At 29.5% G+C, this 7,785-nt stretch overlaps 1 non-coding gene across 1 annotated transcript; it reads left to right on the top strand.

The window, feature by feature from the left end:
* Positions 5,655-5,738, top strand: TRNAL-CAA. The gene has a single exon. It is a non-coding gene; the product is annotated as a tRNA-Leu (tRNA).

The raw sequence follows: 7,785 nt of genomic DNA, 5'->3' as shown, positions 1-7,785 counted from the left end.
TGACCTAGACAAGGTCAAATTTTGATGGACTGGACTTAACAAAATGAAGCCAAGGTCCAATGTTCACTATTTAAATCCAACTTAATTATAAGCCCACTAAACATAACCTCCATGTCCTTTTAATCTAATTAAAAGACTCAAACCCACTTACTTTTAATTTATAAATGCAATTTATGAAATAGACCAAGCACAATTAAATTAATCTAAGATTTAATTAATCCAATCAATCAGATTTTGAGTCATTCATGTGATATCCGTAGGATTTTACACATAATTGTGAGACTAATTGGTCACTATTAAGAAAATTTTAATTTAATTATAAATTATAGGTCATAATTGAAATATAATAAAACTTGAACGGATTAAATTGGAATTTATTATAATATTTGGGAGTAAATTATATTAATTAAAAAAATTAGGAAGGACGCAATGGATAGTTTGAAGAAAATTTAAATTAAATTAAAACAAAAGAAAAAAAATGAAAGAATGAAAAAGACAAAATTGAAAATTGGTGAGTCTCGCGTGAGCCATCACCACCGCCTCAATTGAGGCAAGTATATAAATGTGTGATGTGCACAATCTCTCTAATTCTCTTAACATACACACTAACACGCATTCGCGGAACCGAAAACAGGTATGAAATTTTGATTTTAATTTACATTAATGTAAATAATTATATTATTTAATTAGTTTACTTATTAAATATTATTTATATTGATCGATTTACTATTTAACTGGAGTATTTTATAAATTTGGCTATTTAAATTGGTGACGAATTAAATATCACATTTAATATAAAAGTAATATGGTTGATTCATTAAATTATTAGATTTGTTAGATTTAAATATTATTATAGTTAATTTACACAATTTCATCGCAATGATTAACCAAATATGTAATTCTATGTGTTGTTGTTTAATTAGATTATATAGTAGCGAGGAATTGATAGAAAATTCATAGAAATGTCCTAAAAATTATATTCAAGAAATATTATGTTATTAAAAAGGAAAAATGAGGTTTTTAAAGATAATCTAATTTAGGGATGTTATTACAAATGATAGTTAGAAATATATAAGGGATTCGATTAAAATAATTCTTATTAGTTAGTTGATAATTTAAATATATACTTTGGAAGTTTAGACAGTGTAATCATTTAAATGAAAATAGAATAGATGTTTAGAATTTAATATTAATAAAATATTAAAAGATTGGTGAAAAATATATGAAGATTATATAATATTTTATTTAGAGTTTATGATATTTTATATATATTAATTATACATATAATACTTTATTATAGGACGTGACGACAAAATAGAGGGTTGAGCAATCCCTTGTGTTAACTGAAGCATTTTGAGATTTGAGGTAAGTATAGCTAATTAGATTTATATATTTTTATATGTGTAGTGTTGTATATTTTATATATTGGTTTCTTAGATTTGATCGTGAACTTTGATTTATATTTATATACGTGGATTTTGTATATTGGTTGTTTATATATTTAGTTTTGGACTATTTATTGGATTACTTTAATATCGGTGGAATTGTTACTATGTGTTATATGTGATTGTAATGTATGATTATGTAATCATATAATTGATTGCTACATTAAATCGAATTGGGAAGTTATTACTGAGAAAGTAATTATTATAGAGAATAGAATTATGAAGTTAGTGGTAGTGCTATTGTGAATTGAAATAAAAGATGACGCTTACCTAATTGGGAACATAGTCAATAATTTATGATAACGTAATTGATAATGATGTGGTTGATAATATGATATGAAAAATAAATGAAGTAAGCTAGGTACCATAGCGCGTAGGGTAACGGGGTATTTCGGGTAGTAGGGTGTATCTTGTGCTGTTAGTTATACACTGGGGTAGTGTAGGGATGACATGCTTGTTGTGATGTCTTGTGTTGATATTACTACACACTGGGATAGAGAGTGTGAGGATATTAAATACAATGGATATCCTATGTTGTATATGATATATGATATTGACGGAGATGATGATGGCCGGCAAAACGATTGACTCATGTAATCCGATTAGAGTAAGTAGGCCCCTTAGACAAAAAACAATAACGTCAAATATTTTATCATGGATTGATTTACAGTTGTGGGTATATATTATTTCTTACATCTGTTGTTGCTATATAACAAATATTTGTTAGTTAATGTGATTGCATTGTACGTGACCTGCTGCCTGTGTGTATATACATAGACTGTTAGCTATACCTATTGAGTAGGCAACTCATTCCTTGCCACGTACTTTTCAGAAGATATGTCACACTGATTAGCCACAATTGACTTTGAGTCGTGCCGTTGTTCTTATTAGGTAGGTCAGTTGTGACATCTGAACCCGAGATATTAGGTTGTTTGGTTGTTAAATATTCTAGTCTTTCGTCGGATTTGTGTTTAAAATTTTATACTGTTGGCTGATACGCTATTTCCTTTAAGGGTATGTACATGAGGATCTCTGGTGAGGGTAAATATAAACTTTTGGAGATAACTATTATCTCTTGGTGATATCTATATATTATATTGATAAAATAATTTATTTTACGGGTTGAAAGGAAAATACTTATAGAATGAGTTGTAATTAAGAAAATGATGAAATAGTGATAATTAAATGTAGTGAGTAAGGAGCTACATTGGAGGGTGCTATATCCAATGGATTGGTCTACATAAAATGACCCAATATTTATGCTCTCCAAGAATTAACATAATCTAATTAAATTAATTATCTCTTCTTCTAGAATTAATTCTAAATGAATTCCATCAGATCCTAGTGATAAGTATGTGACTCTTTAGGTTCACCCTCAACTAGTTTGAGCATGTAATTAACACTTTAAATCCAACTTATTTCTAACTAACCAATAATCAGAAATAGCACGTTACCATAGGTGGTCGTCTAGCAATAGTTTGGCACTAGATGAAGGAAGTGGATCGGCCTGGGAAGCGTGGTAGAAGAGCAAAAAATCAAAATTAATGAATTCAAAGAATAAAATCCTGATCAAGAGGTGTACCCTTGATCTTTCCTAGGCGTTTGGTGTAAAATAACATAAAATTACAGGCCCTAGAATTAAAGTAAGAAACCGAGAGGGTGCAACATAAACTAAACCAAAGTCTTACCCTCATCATTTTCTTCAATCAACTGAAAGCACCTCGAAGTGCGAGTTGATCTGCCCGGAAATGCGCAAGCGGACGGCGATAATAAAATGCATAAATTAAAATAAAAACGCAATAAAACCATAGTTCCAATGGATGTATCCTTGGAGTTCCCGAATGCTCAATGTAGGTAATAAAAATAAATGACAATGAAATTAACGGGACTAATGGTTGAATGTAGAAGGAGAGGTGCATAAATCATAAATCAAGAATTACCTTTGATTTGATTTATTGCGAACCTCCTTCATGTGATACGACGCAAGGCTTCAACGTAGAAACACTCTAAAGTTGTGTCCACACCACACCGGTACTTGGGACTTCTCAACTCAATTTTTTAGAAAATAATTGAGGACAAATACACACTAAGTGTGCACAAGACGGTTTGGCCAAGTGGAGTGATTGGAGAGAGGAAAATTATTTTCTTGTTTTGTTATGTATCCATTAGGTATTCCAAATAACTAATATACATATAAATACCTTGTATGGATGCATTAAAATATGTCTAGATTCATTTAACCATCCATAAGATAATAAAATCCTTTATTACAAATAAAGGATCACTAACATGGCACTTTTCAAAAGTGAACTTGTTAGTCAATAATTTCCTTTTCTAATAATTTCCACCAACTTAATTAATGGCTTGGGCCAATCTTAATTAATTAAAATACAAGGCCTAATTAATTAAAGTTCATACTGGTACGGTCTTTCCGTTGACCGTCCGGTCTTAGTATAGGGCATAGAATTGGATGTCGGTTCCCATCCTAGACTAGGAGTCTAGTCTTAATACTTGAAATCGCGTTAGCCAAATTGCTCTACCTAAGAACCTCTTTTTCCTATTTGACCAATTACTATGGCCACACGTTTATAAAGCGTTAACACATCTCGAAGTGCATAGGAGATACCTATGTCATGTTTTGACAGGGGACGGATCCTCTTCTTGGAATTCACCATTCTCACTATATACTTTGAATGCACTAGACAATGCTTATGATGACCATGTCTGAGACACGATCACCTCTCGCACAAATATAAGATACAGTCATCGCATGCACGTGACTGCCGTGATTCCACAAGTCTAAGCACTACTCCCGTACAATCTTGAGAAGATAAAAATGGCTAGGTTTTAGTGTTAGAGTTGTGGAACAATTGGAATCAAATTGGGAGTAAAAGGGAGAAATACCTTATCAACTAGATCACTTCCCTACTCCACCAACTTCCCCAAACTCCTCGACCATCCACAAAAGTTAAACCTTAATAACCATTTTCACTCTCTAAGTTGACCTGGACAAGGTCAACATGGGCTATGCTTGATGCATTAAGACTAGGCTCGATTAATTTCTCCCAACAAATTATATTGAGGCCAATACTAATTTTGTTGGGCTTATGTTTAATTTAATTAAATAAAATACCCAACAAAGAAAGTCCAAGTGAATATTTGATCCAATTAAATATTCACAAACCCAAAACTAGGGATGCAAGGTAAGCCGAGCCGGCTCGTATTTAAGCTCAATCGAGCTCGAGCTCTATACATTGTGTTCGTGAGTTCTCTTTAATTATATATATATATATATATATATTATTTAAGTGCATATTTAATATTATATCAAGTTTATATTTGAAATTCACTATATATTTTGATACTTTTTTGGTAAATAAATATTTAAAATTCATTATCAATTAGAATTCTTAGTTAAGATCTCATATTTTAGTTTAGATGATGTTAAAATATGGTATTTTATATTATATTATCTAAAAACAAGCTTATTAGACAAGTTAGTACATTTTGATAATTTTTTTTGTAAATAAATATTAATATAATGAATATAAATTTTATTGTTATAATTTCAATTCATTACAATAAAATGAATTTATTCACTATATATTATAATAATTATTCCATATCTCATATTTTTTATTTAGTGATATTAAAATATGGCATTATAGTTATCTAAAAAGAAGCTTAATCAACAATTTAGTACATTTTTATAATTTTTTATAAATAAATATTTAATATAATGCATATGAATTTTATCATTATAATTTCGATATCCATAGAACAAAATGCATTTATTTAAAAAAAAAAAATCATCATATATTAGAATTGCTAGTCAATATATCATATTTGTGTTTTTTATGATATTAAAATATGGGACTTTGGTTTATATTATCTAAAAAAAAGCTTAATAAGTAATTTAATACCTTTAGATAATTATTAATTTTGTAATAAATATTTAATATAATGTATATATTTTAGTATTACAATTTCAATGCATTACAACGAAATGCACTTATTCGCTATATATTAAAATTATTCGTCCATATCTTAAAAATAATATTAAAATATGATATTTTAGTTTATATTATCTAAAAGAAAAGCTTAATCAAGGATTTAATATATTTTGATATTTTTTTGTAAATAAGTATTTAATATAATGTAAATGAATTTTATCGTTATAATTTCAATATCTAGTATAACAAAATGCAAGTCAGGATGGCCGAGTGGTCTAAGGCGCCAGACTCAAGTTCTGGTCTTCGTAAGAGGGCGTGGGTTCAAATCCCACTTCTGACATCTGACATTTTTCTTTCTTCACTCCATTACAACAAAAAGCATTTATTTAAAAATTCACCGTATATTAGAATTGCTAGTCAATATATCATATTTTACTTTTAGATGATATTAAAATATGGTACTTTGATTTATATTATCTAAAAAAACAAGCTTAATCAATAATTTAATACATTTAGATAATTATTAATTTTGTAAATAAATATTTAATTAATGCATATATTTTATTGTTACAATTTCAATACATTACAACAAAATGCACTTATTCACTATATATTAAAATTATTAGTCCATATCTTAAAAATGATATTAAAATATGGTATTTTAATTTATATTATCTAAAAGAAAAGGTTAATCAATAATTTAGTACATTTTGATAATTTTTTTTAAATAAGTATTTAATATAATGTATATGAATATTATCATTATTATTTCAATATCAACTACAAGAAAAGGTATTTATTTTAAAAATTCACCACATATTAAAATAGCTAGTCAATATATCATATTTTAATCTTAGTCCTTAGATGATATTAAAATATGGTATTTTGATTTATATTATCATAAAACAAGATTAATCCACAATATAATATGTTTAATTTCCACAACAACATTAAATAAATATATTAGTTATTTCTATATTTGTTAATAAATAAATAAATCAAGTAATTCATTTAAATTAAAATTAAAAATAGAAAAGAAAAAGTATGATTCAGTTTGAGTAAGCGATTGAGAACAAATCTATTGAGAATCTCTCACTCCCTAACCCTCTCTCTCTCTCTCTCTCGCACCAAGTGGAAGAATTTCAAAACTCTAGAATGCCGGCTTCACGTCCGCGAATCCATTGGCACACGACATGCCTTCGCTTCAACTCCACCATTAATAGGTGGATTTTCTTCTTTGTAACTTTTTTTTATAGTTTGTACAAAAAAATTTCTTAGCAAATTTTGCTTTTAAGTTGTTTGATGAAATGTTTGACTGAATTTTTGTTGATTTGTTCGATATGCCTATTTCCCACGTCAAGCTTGGTCGACAATTTGATTGCTTGGAGACCAGATGCAGACATATATAAGGGAAAAATCCAAAAACCCCCACTGTGATAATGGAAATGTTCAAAAAATCCCTTATGAAAATTAAATTATCAATTACCTCCCCTGTGATATAAAATAATGTTCAAAAAACCCCCTCTGCACAGAATTTGGACCACACGCGGTTTGACTGGGAGTGGGCTATTAAAGTACACCTATGGTCCCAAAGTTTTCCAGAATTTTAGCGGTATCTGGTCTCTTATTCATATCTTCTTGCTTATCTCTAATAAACAACCCCTAACGCTCAAAAATTGGCCCAACATGCTTTCGAAATAAATTAAGACCCCATAAATTTATACATTGGTTTAACCGCCTTGCTTCCAGGTATTTCAAGTTCTCGATTTTACGGACTTCTTCCAACCACACTACCACAGCAGATGGTTCGTAAGCACTTAGCTCCTTCAATAACAAAACAGCATAGCTCTATTTCGTTTCCTACCTTAGGGCGTAAAAGATAGGGACTTAATAAAATTTTGGACAAACAAGTTGAACAGAAGCCTTACTTTTATTGAAGAAATACAGAAAATATTACATAGATATTATTCCTCCGTTGGAGGAGACAACTGTTTAGCCTCTCATGGTATAGAGGACTTTACTCGTTGGGAAAACCCCCATAAACTGAAAAATTAAAATACTACAGAAGATTGGAAAAGACTCAGAACTCAAATGCTTTGAAGAGTAGGAGAAGTTTTTCTGATATCCCCCTTCTACTTCATTGCATGTTTATTTATAGGTGTCCGCGGACTTGAAATTCGGACTCCAAACTTGTTTTGTGATGACGTCATTGCGTTCGTCGTCGCCTTGTGATTTCCAGCTGTCGGTCATAATGGTTGTCAGTATGATTTTCAGTTGGATGCTTTTGCTGACTGTTGGCTTTTATTGTTTTCTGTCTACTATCTTATCCTCTCGATTTTTTACATCGTTTAATTTTTACTTCTTTTGATAAAAATTTTTCTCTTTCC

The sequence above is a fragment of the Sesamum indicum genome, linkage group LG4 (assembly GCF_000512975.1).
Source record: "Sesamum indicum cultivar Zhongzhi No. 13 linkage group LG4, S_indicum_v1.0, whole genome shotgun sequence".
NCBI lineage: Eukaryota > Viridiplantae > Streptophyta > Magnoliopsida > Lamiales > Pedaliaceae > Sesamum > Sesamum indicum.
Note: the sequence above shows the minus strand (reverse complement) of the source record. Positions and strands in the feature narration are given on the sequence as shown.